This window comes from Thunnus albacares, chromosome 13 (assembly GCF_914725855.1).
Source record: "Thunnus albacares chromosome 13, fThuAlb1.1, whole genome shotgun sequence".
Classification (NCBI taxonomy): domain Eukaryota; kingdom Metazoa; phylum Chordata; class Actinopteri; order Scombriformes; family Scombridae; genus Thunnus; species Thunnus albacares.
Window position 1 is genome coordinate 391,596 of NC_058118.1, and position 16,124 is coordinate 407,719.

Below are 16,124 nucleotides of genomic sequence, written 5' to 3' on the forward strand. Positions count from 1 at the left end.
TTTTTATGTAGTTAATCTGGTTTTACCCCTCACTGTATAATTTTCTCATGTTTCTCATGTCCTTTGCTAAAGAACTTTGTAATTTGTTATAGAAAAGTATAAATTAAGTCATTATTATCATTATTATTATGTGTTGCTCCAAAGATTATGGGAAATGTAGGCCAGCGCAGGCATCAAGATGTCAGAAACAGGCTTAGCTGTAGCAGTAGATTCCCCTTCACTGGAATTAAGGGGGTCCAGTAGCAACATACTTTTGATCATGTAGTGTAGCCCTTTAGCAATCAGGGTTACACTACAGGGTGTCTGAAGTCATGTATTTGCACTGTCGCTCAAAATACTGACATTTTGTACAGTACTCAACTCACAAAAGCCATTTTTCATGATGTCTTTTTCCTCCTTCGTACCTTTTTCCTTCTCTGAGTTAGGGATGTAAGATGAACCTGAAAGCTGATAGAATAGTTTGATAAACTGATGTAAAATGGACTCATTCGACTGTTGTAAAATGGACTCATTCAGTCAAGTTTGTCAGATCTCCCTGCTTTATTCTTAAAAATAGGCTAGCTTCTAAAAGTTGACATGCTAAGAGTATACTATAATTTGACCGCAGAACAGTATTATACTGTATATTAAGGCTATAATTTTGTCCTATTCTTAGCGCTTGAACTAACCTGAAGTTTAGTCTTGTATATGCTGGTCTGTTATGCTAGGCTGAAGAGATTTACTCGATTACAAACACAGGTAGAGAAGAAGCGAGGAAGAGGGATTTCCCTGCTCCCAAAAACTCTTTCCTGTAGTTTACATGAGCTCGGGGAAGGGGAGGAGGAGGAGTGGGGTGGGGGGGTTGGACTTATTCTGCATTCCACTCTTACTGCAGACCAGGCAGAGAGGAGCTTCCTGCCACTTCTCCCGTACCGCTTCCTTTTTACAGCTAAACATGAAATCAGTGGGGAAGGACGAAGACTTTGTGGCCGCAAACAAGCTCCTTTTTCTGGAGAAAGGGTTAAAACCAGCGGCGAGACCCACGATTGTCCGGTGGGAACGAGTTACATTATTGTAGAGGAAGATTTTCGGCAGCCAGAGGAGCAGCCTCAGTCCCGCAGGAAAGGCGAAAAATATCCAAAAATTATGTTTCACTGGCGGAGAGTTGAGGGACCGGGAAAGTAAGAGGAAGGAGCTCTACAAAAAGGTAAAACTATGCGTTCATTGGCATATGTGCTAGTTACAAATACTGACAAATACAAATACCGTTCTCCTCACTTTAACGTATTCTTTAAACACAAAGTAAAAACTTTGAAGGATAATAACCCGATAACACAGAGAAAACTTTGTTTCGGTAGCAATGTTAGTCATTTTTTCCTTCCAATCACGAAGGCAACTAGAACAAAAAGCTGTTTATAGTTTCCATCTGACGTGACTTCTTATGCCATTCACACTTGCTTTACGTTTGATCCGGCGATGGCTGCTGTGAATTAACGACTTTAAGGAACTGATGTAGTTTCTGCAAATACCAGTAACTGCAGCTTGGATGAAGTGAAGTGTTTGTGGGTGTATCCACTGTATCCCTGCTTGTCTTATCAGCAGTGCCTCTATTAGTTGCTTCTTCATATTCATGTTTGGGGTCCTCACAAAGGATTCTTGAAGTGGGTCCAGGGGGTCCTCAGGGACATGGAAAAAACATTTAAGTTGGTCTGTCACTGGCATTCACTGACAAGGTTTCTCTAAGAACATTCACATGCATGCTGTAACCAGCTTAATATGAGATTTCCAACACAGTGTTAACAAAGGTTTGGTATGTAGCCTACGTACTGCAACATGTGACCTTTGACCTGCAGAAAAATCATAGGCACTTTAAAGCAGGTTTGGATCATTTGCATCATGTTTACATCTAGGCTCTTAAATGCACATCCACATTTTTCTACTGATTATTACCTTAATTACAGATATTCAGGTCTGGCGTGTAGCACCAGAATGGGTCAATCAAAGGGCAGTGTTTCTCTTATAATAGTAGCCGCCAGGCCAGCGAGAACCCCTGCCGGGTCAAAAAAATTTTTTTTAATGCCAAAAATAATGACAAATCTCCATTCATTCAAATCAATAGCGCTTTGGAGCCTCTGTGCAGCACTGTTCCGAAAAGTGAGTTAACTACTGTGTCGTTGCCTTGGAAACTATTGGTAGTGTTGCTTCTTTTAAGGAATATGGCAGTGCATGATATGTGTAGTGGTTGAGTGAGTGGTTAAGTGAGAGAGCGAGTGGCAGAAAAGTGACTATGAATGCGAGCTGAGCAGAGGAAAAGGTTAGCAGTAAGTTGTCTGTCTGGCAGTAAATGTACAGTACAGGCTACATTGTGTCAGTGAATAAATGCTGCAGCTTGTCAAGACCAAGAAAAGTCACATCTGTTGTTTCCCCAACTGTTGGAAAAGTGAAAGGGATTAGCTCCAAAGTCAACAACAATGGGTTAGCCTAACCTGCAGACACTAAAGAGAAATAGAGTACGGAGAACTGTGTGGCTGCTGAGTCTCCTGACTTTTGCACCCCCACCTCCAGACCAAAGCAGTCAACCTAGGGGAAACACTGAAAGGCTTCCTTTTTTGCTGGATCATAGCAGTCAATGAATACTGTTTCAATTTCAAATGTGACTATGTGTCCAGTAAAAATAAAACAATTCTTGTTTCTTGCTTCTTGTTTACCATATGATGATGTTGATAGGTAAGATTTTTGGAGTGGCAGGGCATTTTGCAAATGCCAGATTGTGAGCAGCGAGCAGCACCTCCTCTCTCATTCAGTGTACAGCCCGCGCATTGCACAGAGAATCCTACTTTCTGCTAGCTAGCAGCTTAAAATTTAATGTAGTCATTTAATGTAACTCCTTTGTATGGCGAAACAAAGCAGTTTGCTTAAATTCGTCACAAAAAGACATTGTGAGGAGGATGACAAACTACTCCTGTGCCAATTTCTCCCCTACAAGTGCCAAGTAACAACAGGTATGTGTCTGCTAATTCAGCCGTTGACGGGGAATGGGCTGAATTAGCAGCTGCTGCTGACGTAGCTGCATCTAGCTCTCCAATGACAACCTCCACAACTCCATGCCAAAGGACAGGAACCTGCAGTGTGCAGCCATGCATAAGAAAAAAGCAAATTTAAATATTTTACCCTCCTATTGTGTTCGAAAAGGGTTTACACCAATACACCCTTAGTGTTCTGTTCTGGGGTCTGACCCGCATTTGAATTCATTTAACAAGCACTGAAAAAAACACAAATTATCATCCAGTAAAATGTTTTTATCTGCTAAGTAACTTATTATCCATCTCTAACCATAATATATAGGGCCTATACTAATTTGATATTTTATGTACCTTAGATCACTTACAATGTAGTAATTGTTTTAGTTTACAATTTAAGCTATCTATTTTATTGCTTATGAAGAACAGAACAGGCGAATATATTATAAGACCATGAGAGGATCTGATAAACAAAAAAATTCCTAAAATAACTTGTTTATATTTTCTTATGTGAAAATGAGCAAATATTGTTACATCCGTTGTGTAGCTATATATACTTGCCGATGGAAAAAAGGAGTATAGTCAATTACATTTCCAAAATCACTTTATTTTGGTCAATCACACAACAAGACTCAGTTGTAATTTTTGCCCCCTCTGTTTAAGCCTCATGTGTCTATAGAAAAATAGCAAAACAACAAAATCTTTGGCTGAGATATAGATGTTGTTTCAGAACCATGGACAGTGCTGTTTGGTGTTGGTAGGGGGGTGCGTGTGCTGCATGCACCCCCACATTTTTTACCTGCCCCCTCAGTCACTTCATCCTGGCATTGGGCCTGGTGATTGTATGTGTGGTTTATGGGGCCTTGGTGCCAGGCTATATTCAAGTGTCATTTTTAATGTTACTGAGGATGTTGGTGCCAGTGTACCTCTATCCATATGCTTGATTAATGATGCTGTTGTGTCTGTCAGCTGTGTTTGTGTGAATATGTGGCTGCCATGCCAGGCTATGCACTGCTGTTAATGTTCGTCTTGGTGCCTGTAACATTACCTCTGATGATGTACAGTATAAGGCTCGCATGAATAAACTGTGGCACAGTCAGGCAAGTACGGTAGTATATAGTATATACTATTTTGGTTAACATATGCATTTCAGAACTGATTGATCTTGGACAGGTTAGGCCCACCTGATTTTCTCTGTGCTCACCTGCACTGTGATTTCTGCCTACTGTTACTGATTCAGGTACACCTAGCGAAACTACTACAATCTAATACTACAGTATTGAATCCTATAATTTTTATTTTTGTTGAAACCATTTTTAAACAGGTGTTCATTCAACATTATAGTCATTTTGGAGGCTGGAATTAGTGTTCCTGTTGAAGTTGAATATGAAGTCCACCATATCTATGTGGACCTAATATTAGAAATACCTCTCATTATAACGTAAAAAACAGTGCAGTCATCAAGGTGCATAATAAATCTCAATCAATAATCGATGCATTCCAGTATGCATGTTGTTGATATTATATTGGTAAGTGATTGTGCAAGTTTTTCTTCCTAACAAATACCAAAATCACTGATTTCGCTGAGAATCACTGAGTTGCTGTTGACTTGAGACTCAAGGGCCTCCTCTGTCCCCCTAGACAGAATTTAAGCTTCACTCCACTATTTTCAGTGAAGCCTGCTGCTCATTTCCTCTGTGTCTTCAACTGTTACTGGAGCTGCTGTTGGCAGCTGGCTCTGCCCACTTCCTGTGTGGCTCTCTGCCTCGCTGATGACTGAACCGAGAGTTCATCCATCACTGGTTGAGACAGAAAGAATTTCCAATCCAGGTCTTTGTATATTTGAAAATTGCACAAACAAGTTTTGAATTTTGCAAACATATTCAAAAAAAGGACACAATTTTGATAAGAAGAACGATCTACATGTTCATAGTTTTACATTATCCAGAGCGCCAAAAGTCTCAAATCAAATTTAAAAAGTACAAGTATGAATCACATGTAGTATCGAGACAAGAATTTAGATGAGCTATTTCTTAAAGCCTGAACTCGGTGACCAAAACAGATTTAACTCAACTAAATTCATATTCAACACCAAGTGTTATAAGTTCTGTAACAATAGGCAGAAAAATATGCATTTCATAGCTTGATGTTTTCTGTCTGATATTTTCTGTTGTGTACTGGCTATGATATTTATAACAGAAATGTTATAATAAGTCACATAACACAATGTTATAATATGTGGAGTTCTCTCTTTGTCTCCTTATCTTTATTTTGTGGCAATACATAATACCCATAACATGAGACAGACTGTGTGTTAATGGCAAGTATGTGTACAGTATAGTTTTCAGCCATGTGAATGACATTAAAGCTGCAAAATCAGGGGACATCTCTGTGTTGATGTAGCCTGTGAGTGGCAGCTGGCGATTCATCTTTTCTGGAATGTTAAGGAGGTAAAACCCAGGCCATAAGACTTCATCACTGCACTGCAGTCTTCACACTTCCACAGGAAATGAGCTTCAAAATTCAAATGGGTTTAATGTATGGATGCATGATATTGGATCTTTTGCCGATATGCTGATATTTCCAACTCATTATGGCCGATTACTGATACAGATATACGAACATTTGAGGAGACTATTATGCATGCAAACATAGATTGTACGGTCCCGGTGCTTCCTCTGCAGGCTCCACTTCACTCAGCTGCCTGTCAGACCCACTGCTTCCTCCCACTTTAACCTGAGTAATAAACCGGGGCTCGGTGCTCTGGTTGTATCCACATAGAGAGCCGGGGCTAACGTTAGCTGAGAGGCTATGTGGATCCACTGGTAGATGAAAAAATCCATTCATTGGCCAAGCATTTTTACCAGCCAATATATCTTATAATCTTTTTTTGTTACATATACATTCATTTCAGTACATTTCATTTGGATAATAAGGTATTGCCAAGCACCAAATGCTGATAGATTTTCTATTTGACAAAACTAGGAGCACTCAGTTTTGCAGCACTGTTTAGATGTGTGTAAAAAAAAACACATATGGTGCACGTGTCTACACTGTACAGCAACAAACAGTCATCAGTATTTTATTACATGACTATTTTCGTACAAACATTTACCCGCCAGTGTGGGGGATAGCCTTCTTAGACTGATTCGCCAAACAGAAAATCTACCTGCATTTGGCGCTTGGCAGGTGTAAATTTTGAACCCTGACTAACACTAACAGCTAGATAGCGGAAACATGGACACAAGAGGAGACTATACTGCGCACTTGTGTAACTTTTATTGACATACGCTGAGCTGCCGATAAACACTGGCAGGGCTCAAGCAGAAATGTACTGAAAGTGATAACTGACAAACCTCATTTGATATACGTCATTTGATACTCCTATGGTGCACTGCAGGCATCAAATTTTAAATGCCATCACCACAGAACCAACACAGATTTGTCCTTTCATTATTTGTATTAACTGCTGCATTATGCAATGAATGAATGAAAAGGAGAAATGCAGAGTAGAAAAAATAAACTAAGCATCTGTTTCCACAGTAAATCATCTGAGTGTTTGATGGTTATTTGTGCTGTAGAACATAACTGCTGTGAAATAATCAGTATAACGTTTTCTCTCATTCACCTGCTTTCTCACTACCGCTCACTCTTTCGCTCAAACACCGCCGCGCTGTTTCTCTCTCGCTCTCTCGCTCGCTGTTGCTCAGCGGGCTTGTGCTATCTTTCTCTTTTTCAGCTGCAGAGAAAACAGCATTGATCGCTGGGTCCTCATTTGATGCTCCAAAATTGGAACAAGGTCGGAGCTGGGGTGTCAAGGCAGTTTGACGTGCCTCATAATGCCTGTGGTGCGTGTTTGGCCATTTAAAACAATAGGTGTACTTCAAAACGTGCGCGTCAGACGTGTTCAGTGCATTTGAGCCTTCATTGTATGCAACGCATGAGCAAACTTTACACCACGGTTACTACTAGCTAACCACGACGGGCTCTCCAAGCTATTATGACTGTTATCTGCACTGTAGTTGGGCAGATAACAGTGAAGAGTATGAAACCTATGAACAGAAGAGTCATTCTTATACATTCTCTCATTGGGCTTACCTCTAGTCATGAAATAATAGTGAAATTGAAATATTCCCCATTTTTCTGGGGACCCCCTTGAAGTAAATGCTAAATAGACTGTACTTGTATAGCGCCTTTCTAGTCTTCCGACCACTCAAAGCGCTTTTACACTATGTGTCACATTCACCCATTCACACACATTCATATGCTGAACGGGTATAGGGGCTACCATGCAAGGTCCCAACCTGCCCATCAGAGGGAACTAACCATTCACACACATTCATACACTGATGACATAGCCATCAGGAGCAATTGGGGTTCAGTATCTTGCCCAGGGACACTTTGACATGCAGACTGGAGGAGCCGGGAATCGAGCCGCCGATCTTCTGATTAGTGGACGACCCGCTCTACTTCCTGAGTCACAGCTGCTCATTGAAGTCCCTCAAGGATCCCTGGGGGTTCCCGGACCCCACTTTGAGAACCACAAGGGCTGTGTTTTATGTTTTCTTATGAGTTTTTATTTCAATATATGTTGCAATGAATTCAATTCATTAGAATTTGTTATTGAAAATATTTCTCCAATCAGATATTCTGAACAGAGCTGGTGGAAGGCTTGTGCTCGGTGACAGACCCACACATTGGAGAATTTAAATATAGATTAATAGATAATAGAATTGTAATACTGAACTTGGGAAGTGACTTGTGTTGAACGGATCTCAGTGTTTCCCCTATAATTGTACAGGCCTGGCGGGTCGCCAAGCCAACGAGAACCCCCGCCAGGCCAAAAAAAATTTTTTTTTACTACCAAAATTAACGCAAAATGTCCATTCATTCATAGTGTTTGGTGGCCTCTCTGTACAGCACTGTTGCAAAACGTGAGTCAACCTCTGTGTCGTTGCCTGGGAAACTCTTTAGCGTAGCTCCTTTTTAAAGAATAGGGCAGTGTGTAATATGTGTGCGTAGCGAGTGAGTGGTTGAGTGTGTGCAAATGGCAGAAAAGTGACGATGAATGAGAGCGGAGCAGAGGAAAAGGTTAGTAGTAAATATTAATTAAGTATATAGTAGTAAGTCAGTCTGGCAGTAAATGTACAGTATAGGCTACAGTGTGACAGTTAATAAATGCTGCAGCTTCTCTAGACTAAGAAAATTCATGTGTGTTGAGAAACAGAGAACGGAGAAATGTGTGGCTGCTGAATCTCTCCCAAGTTTTGCTCCTCGCTCTGTGATATAAACAGACTTTTACCACTTTCTTCCAGCTTCTGCCTCTCTCCCTCTTGTTTTCTTGCTCCTCTCTCTACATTACTCTAACTTCCTGTCATCTGCTCTCCCCATTTTTATTTTTTGTCCCTGCTAGCTGACTTTACTAAATTTTTGGGAACAGGAAACACCATCTTTTAGTTTGAATGGGACTGCAAACAGCTTACTATCATTGAAGGGAAGTTTAATGCATTTTCTTGAAAAGCCAGGAAATACCACATCATTTTCAAACAGATCACCTTGAAGGAATAGAACAAAATATTATGATGGTTCACTCATGGTTTTTCTCTGTCTAATTAGGAAAAAAAGTCAGAAAAGTGCTTTGATTCATTTCATGGAAACTTAAGTCATATCCATTCAGGTTCCCATAATCCATCTGAAGAACATGCTGGGAAGGTTACAGTACGCTCCCCAACATGTACACCAAACCAACAGGAACATTTTCTTCAAATGGCTTCAGTCTTTCAGCAGTGAGGCTGAAGACTTTTGGTCTCAACACACTTTCCTTCCTCCTGTTAGATGAGGAGGATGAGGACAAGGGAGAAATGCTTAAATTAGACTTCAGCCACATTCTCTGGAAATGTAAACAAAGTTTTTGCAGACTGAGATCCAAACGTACACCTCTGACATGATAACACTCTGCTAGCTATATTATTATTCCAAGCAGATATTTTTATATATCTAAAAACATGTCTTGAGGGGATCTTTAGGAACTGCATTCAGTGGTGGTCTGTGGTGTAGGTGACAATTGCAAAGGGTGCCAATGTGTCCCCGTAGAGGGAAAACATGTCACATCACGGTGCTCGCTAGTGCCCAGTAAATAGGCTATATTTCATTATAGTCAAGTGTTTTTTGGCCCTGATAGGAGTCATTCAATACTGACCTGGAAAAACAAATACGTCCGATTGAGCTTTAATTTTTTCTGCCAAAATGCTCAGTATCTCGTAAAAATAAATATTTACATAGCAGCAGAAGATTGAATGAATATGTATCTGGTACATTGAAATAAGAGCTGTAGCATACAAAATTTGGCACAGCTTATTTTACACAAGTTAGTTGATCCAAATACTGAAGGTCTTGATGCAAAACTACTAAGTTGATCAGCTAATTATTAATGTGATATAAATTAAAGTTTAACTGGGCGAAAACTGATCTTTGCTAATATGAGAGAAGGGAGAGATAACAGATATTTTAGCATCAGAGTACAACATTACTCATTGACATAGTATTTTGTCATTCTGGGTATCAGAACTCAGTCACCCACACTGGTGCACCCAAGTCATTTTTCATATTCACACACTCTAATATTTTACAGCTGGAGATACTGATCCTTAGGAGCGGCTGGTTATTGTCTGCTGCTGATGTGTCTGTGGATGGACGATCAGATTCTGGTGAGGACACTTGAGCAGAAACATTGCAGTATCTCTGAAGAATGTGTTACAGTGTGGGTGAGAGAAAACACTCACAGGACGGGGAGGATTGTAATATGCTTACACATGCGCATACATGCACATACGGGGTGTAAAACTATCCAGCCAACTAACATCAAATGTCTCACTAGCGCCTACTTAAGAAGTCTAAGATCTGACCAAACCTCTGAACACGTGCCAACAATTTACATATGCTGTTTTTCCATGACATGGTACTGGCTCGACTCAACTCTACTTGACTTTACTTGCTTTTGGTACTAGATACTTTTCCCCCTCAATGTAGGGCGGGGATTGCTGTGATGACTGTTGCTGATTGGTACTGCTGTACCAATCAGCTGTACAGCTGTGCTTGTGCACTGCTTCATTCATAAAGCAAGGAAGTAGTCATGTATTGATTTAGGACTAGTTTGGGACAAGGGGAGGACATTTCTTTTATAATGTTAAAAGTAAAGGCTTTGTTGTCGGCTTCCCGACTGGTTTTAATAAAGACGAGAGAAAAAGAGAGAGAGAGAGAGAGGGCGTGCGCAAGAGAGAGACATAGCAGTGGCAGTTCAGCAAGGAGAGGTAGGGGCAATCGAGAGAAAGCCTGTGAATGAGAGAAATAAAACTTATTTTCTTGTTGTTTCATGGTAGTTACATTCTAAAGCAAAAATAAATAACCATCAAACACTCAACAGAGGATTTACTGCAGAGAAAGAGTTTCTGTTTCGTCCTCTGCGTTTCTGCTTTTCATTCATTTATTAAATACAAAGAATAACAAGACAAATCTGTTTTGTTTTTTCCTTATGTGTGAATGCTGTTTTTCAAGCATGGCTGTAACTCTTTAGCTGAGGAGCACGAGCAAGCAAGAGAGAGAGAGAGAGAGACAGCTCTAAGCTTGTGGTCGGGTGAGGAGAGAGAAAGCAGTGTGGGAGAAATGGCTGACTAATCAGGTGGTGTTCAGTCTTTTGACGTCACCTTTTAGTATCAGCTCAGCTTGCTTGGAACCTTGATGGAGGTGATACCAAAAAAGTAGGTACCAGGTACCAGATGTCCACAACTTTTGCCTAATGGAAAACCAAAAAAGGTAAGTCGAGTTGAGTTGAGCCAGTACCATGTAGTGGAAAAGGGGCTTTATACGCGCAATGGAGACACGTGATGTAGGTATCATGCTGGTGGTGGTCTTCTCAAATAGATGTGGTGTTCACATGAATTGACAGGATGCATGTGTGCAACATACCCCACACCTACCTGTACATATAATCTCATATGCACACATTCGCCACATCAACACACTACACCTTACAGTTTGATAGATAGCCAGGCGTGCGTATAGGTACGCATTGTAAGAGGGGCGCATGTTTGCATTTGGTGTGCTGCAGCAAATGCGTCCATTTTAGGATTAAATATTTTGCCTCAGTATTTCCATGATTATTGAATTGCTATGACATAAGAATTGTAAGAAATAAAGGATAAACATGTTTCAGTATTAGTAGAAATATTTTGATAAAACCTCTGGTATAATCAATAATAAGTGGTATCCTAAATGGCCCTCTCAAGCTCCAGTGGGAGTATCTAAATGTGTTCCCACATACAAGGTTGGATGTGTTTATTAATTATTTATTAATCACCTATAGTAAAATGAGCCTACAGAAAACATGTATTTCTTTACTCCAATCAATATTTCAGAGGCTGGAACACACATAAGTACAGATCATAAGGGAAGACCCTGCTTCTTCATTATAGATGTTTTTTTCTTAGAGTTAAAACAATGGCTTTAATCATGTGTATTTATCTGTGAAGGACATTGGCACTTTGTACACAAAATGACCATACATTAAGCTATTTCCACATACATTTTCATGTTCCTACTAGCTACCCCACATTCCATTTTGGTCCCATGAAAATGACCAAAAAATGCTACAACACCTTGTTTTATTTTTAAGATCTTCATGTCCATTGTGGTAGAGATCGCAAATATTGGCACAAAATTAATAAAAGATTGTATTTAAAGAAAAAATAATGATTGATACCATATGGGTGCAAAAAATGGGTTTATAATACCCTCAATATCACTCTTTTAGAAATTTTGCACTTCTTTTCATATATCAATTGGCATGCAGTACAAACTTTTAATGGTTCAGTCAGTCATACTGCGAACATGTTTGTCTTCCATCCTACAAAGTTTGGTGAGGCTAGGAATAATACTTATCAACATATTAATTCCCAAAAATGGCTTGCCCAGAAAAGACGTTTTTGAGAGTGTAAAAATGAGAAAATATCATGAGCCAAACAAAAATAAAAACATTGGAATTAAACAAAAATATTTTATAGGCCTTGGTTTTGAGATCCAAACTTTATAAACACACATTTCAAACAAATTCTGAGACAGTGCTGCATCCACTTTCCTGGATTGTGTCTGATTCGACACAGAATCTATCTTTGATTCAGATCTTAGGTTTGAACCTCACATTAGAAACATAACTGAGAATGCATTTTATCATCTTAAGATGTGACCGAGACACCAATGCACACTTTTTCTGGTCTCCCAAAAAAGAATATAGCTCAATTACAGTTACACAGTCCTGGCTGCTATCACACCCATCCTGAAAAAACCTGGTGCTGACCCAGCTTTAACCATTACTGGCCCATTTCCAACCTCCCCTTCATGGCCAAAACACTTTAAAGGGCGGTTGCCGCACAATTACAGTCCAACCTCGACACAAACAACCTCCATCAACCCTTCCAATCTGGCTTCCGTCCCTGGTCAAAATCACCAACGACCTCCTCCGTGCAGCTGACTCAGGACTACTTACCATTCTCATTCTCCTCGACCTCAGCGCAGCATTCGACACCGTCTCCGACCCACTGCTCCTAGACCGCCTGGCTGGCATTTGGATCACTGGTGCTGCAGTCTCCTGGTTCACATCATACCTCACTGACCGCCAACAATTTGTGCAATTAAGGAACCACAAGTCTTGGTGTTCGGGTGTTTGACTGGGTGTCCCCCAGGGGTCAGTCTTGGGTCCACTTCTTTTCATCATTTACTTCCTCCCCTTAGGCACTCTCCTCCGTCACCATGGGGTCCATTTTCATTGTTATGCTGATGACACACAGGTCTACATCTCCTCCAAACCCACCACTGCCATCCCCCCCACCTCCCTCATCAACTGTCTTGACGACATTTGGAGCTGGATGAGCAGGAACTTCCTGAAACTGAACGGCAGTAAAACCAAGGCCCTGCTCATCGGCTCCAAATCCACCCTCACCAAATTCCAACTCACCCCAGCTCCACCCATCATCGTCAATGGATGCCCTGTACCCTTTGCCCCACAAGTGAAGAGCCTCGGCGTCATTCTAGACAGTACCCTCTCATTTGCACCCCATATTCAAAACATCACCTGTACTGCATTCTTCCACCTTTGCAATATCTCCGGACTCCGCTCATCACTGTTCCAATCCAGCACTGAAATCCTGGTTCACTCATTTGTTACATCCCGCATTGACTACTGCAACGCCCTCCTCACCGGACTCCACACCAAACTCATCAACAGACTGCAAATGATTCAGAACTCGGCCGCCCGGATCATCACCCGTACCAAATCATCCAACCACATCACCCCTGTTCTCATCCAACTTCACTGGTTCCCTGTACAATACCGCATCCACTACAAAAACCTCCTCCTCACCCATAAAGCTCTCCACAGCCTAGCCCCTACTTACCTCCGTGACCTCCTTCATGAATACACTCCCTCCCCCCACATATAAGACAGTCAGACTCCTTCACCTCATTTAAGTCCCACCTCAAAACTCACCTGTTCAAACTGGCATACCCTCTATAACTGGACACTGTGCACCTCACCTGTTTTTATGCTGATGTTTTGTTTTAGTTGATGGTTATGCTTTTATTTCTTGTAAGGTGACTGTGGGTGACTTGAAAGGCGCCTCCAAATAAAATGTATTATTATTATTATTATTATTATTGTTATTATTATTATTAACCCTCTAGAACCCTCAGGTCTTCTGTAAGTGGCTTTTTAATTATCCCTAAAGTCAGAACAAAAACCCACAGTGAGGCATCCTAACCATAGTAATGGTCCACGACTCTGGAACAGCCTTCCAGAAGACTTGAGGGCAGCAGAGAATGTAGATATTTTTTAAAAACAAACTCAAGACCTACCTTTTTAGTCTGGCTATTAATTATTTATTTATCTATTTATTTAAGTATTTTAGTCTGTTTTACTTGTATACAATACATCTCCTCTCTCTTAGTATTTTATTATTTTATCTTGTGCTCTCAACTTTTCATTTACTTTTGTGTACTGTTTGGAGTTTTCTTTTTTTTTCTTTTATTTTAATTTTTTTTTTCATACCTTACTTTTCTAGTATTACCTTATTTTGCTATTTTGAGTTATCTATTTCTAATCCTGCCTCTGGTGTTTCCCCATTGCAAATTGATGAGATTTATGATAACATTTCCTCAGTTCCTTTTCCTGATTGACTGAATGATTCAATCAATGAATATTGATTGTTAAGGTGGCCGACTATAGATTACAGAAATTGCTTAAAATTTGCATGCTTAGATTATCAGTCTAGTCTGAGTGGCTACTAGCTCCTTTCCCTCTGAACGAGGAGATAAATCAGTGCAGTGCTGGTCTTGTTGAATGATGTATCTTCTTGATTAATCAGATGATGAATCTTTGCTGAGGACTGGAATCTACCATGTCAGGAGACAGAGATTGATGCAGAAGAGGAACAAAGACATGAGACATGAGTCAATTTCAATAGAAATTGCTGTCACATGTCTCTGTGATTCACTTCACACACAATATACATATAGCCTGTATATTGTGCACCCTGTGGTATGTTGAAACAGATGACTGTAACTGAGATGTAAAGGAGGTGCGGACTGAGTTCAGCTATTGCCCTTTAGCCACCAGAGACGGACCGATGAAGGTCCATCACAGCTCTGCTGTAGATGCCCTCTATTAACTGACTGTGTGTGTGTGTGTGAGAGAGAGAAAGAGTGGGGGTGAGAGTGAGGGGGAGAGAGAGAGAATATGACAAGCTGGTTGGGGGAAAATCTCTGAGCTTCTGAAATTTTTGGACCTGCATAGCAAAATGTTGTGCGTGTGTGCATGGGTGTGAGTTTTTTTGATGTGACTGTTTGTATGTGTTTGTGTTTTAAGAAAGACAGTCAGCCCAGAGACACACACAGAGAGGGCCAGAGACATACAATTGATTTCACAGACTGAGCAGTACTTCTCATGACAAGTAACCAGTTGTTCATGTGTAAAATCGGTGGAGTGCCCTTTTAAAGAACTGTGGCCAAGAAAGGTAAAGAGTGGGACATTTTACAGTTGGAAACCAAACTTGTCAGTGCTCTCTGGTGGACAAACAGTATGCTGGAGACACTTTTTCTATATAACCATAAACATACCCTTGGCATTTTGTATCGCAATTCCTTGTTACTTTTCAGCCAAGTAGACTGATAATGATGACAGTGGTAAACTAATCCTGTCTGATGTTGTGTAGTTGGGCTCAGATTTTACAGTTGATATTTGACAACATGGAATTGATTAATGCTAGATCACTCTCAAACAAATCTTTCATTTTTAATGACCTTGTTGCCTCTTCTAACCTGGACTTTTTATTTCTGATGGAAACCTGGCTGAGATGTGTCACACACGAGGTGAACACGAGCGAAGTCTCGTCTCGTCCGGCGAGGGGAGTCTTCGATGAGGGGAAAACACGTGCGTGGGGTACCCCCTTTAGTCAGCTGACTCTCAGAGGAACAGGAGTTACCCCTAGCTCAGTGACATGGGAAAGGTGTGTGCTTCAGGGCACGTTCAGTTTTTAAAGGGGCGGTGATGTCATGGCTGCATCATCAGGACGCTCCGCTGTGCTGGAGCGTCTCCGCCAATGAGACTGTATGTTGACTGCTCCCTGCTGAGGTGTGAAAATCGCAAAGCATCCTTGGAAATGGAGTTTGCAATGGACTCCCATTGTCTAAGCAGCATTTTTGGCGCTATTCCTTTATGTCGGGGAAAACAAAGGAATAAAGCACCTCGTGGTCAGGCCTCACAGGTTACATGTAGGCCTTCTTTGTGTGACCTCATGGTTTGAGGCCCAACAACTACTTATTTTACTTTACTGTGCTGTGTAACGGCGTCGTGGGTTGGCATAACTACTCCCGGAGCGGAGCATCAAACTCACGCGCTGTGCATGTAGCAGATGTCCATATAAAGAAAATTGTCATGAACTGACGTCAGCTCAAGCTGAAAGTAGAAAAAACCATTGGAAACCTTGTGTTCAGAGCAGTCTTAAGCTGCTGCTTTTTGCTCACAGGAATTACTACATACGAGGTAAACGTATGTAGCATACGTTTACCTCGTTATTT

At 40.8% G+C, this 16,124-nt stretch overlaps 1 protein-coding gene across 1 annotated transcript in view; it reads left to right on the forward strand.

Moving 5' to 3' along the window:
• Window positions 1-885: 885 nt before the first annotated feature.
• amot (angiomotin) overlaps window positions 886-16,124 on the forward strand; it is a 114,052-nt gene continuing 98,813 nt past the window's right edge. Inside the window, exon 1 of the mRNA XM_044370032.1 lies at window positions 886-1,186. The gene's annotated coding sequence lies outside the window, so the exon portion shown is untranslated. The remainder of the gene's footprint in view (window positions 1,187-16,124) is intronic.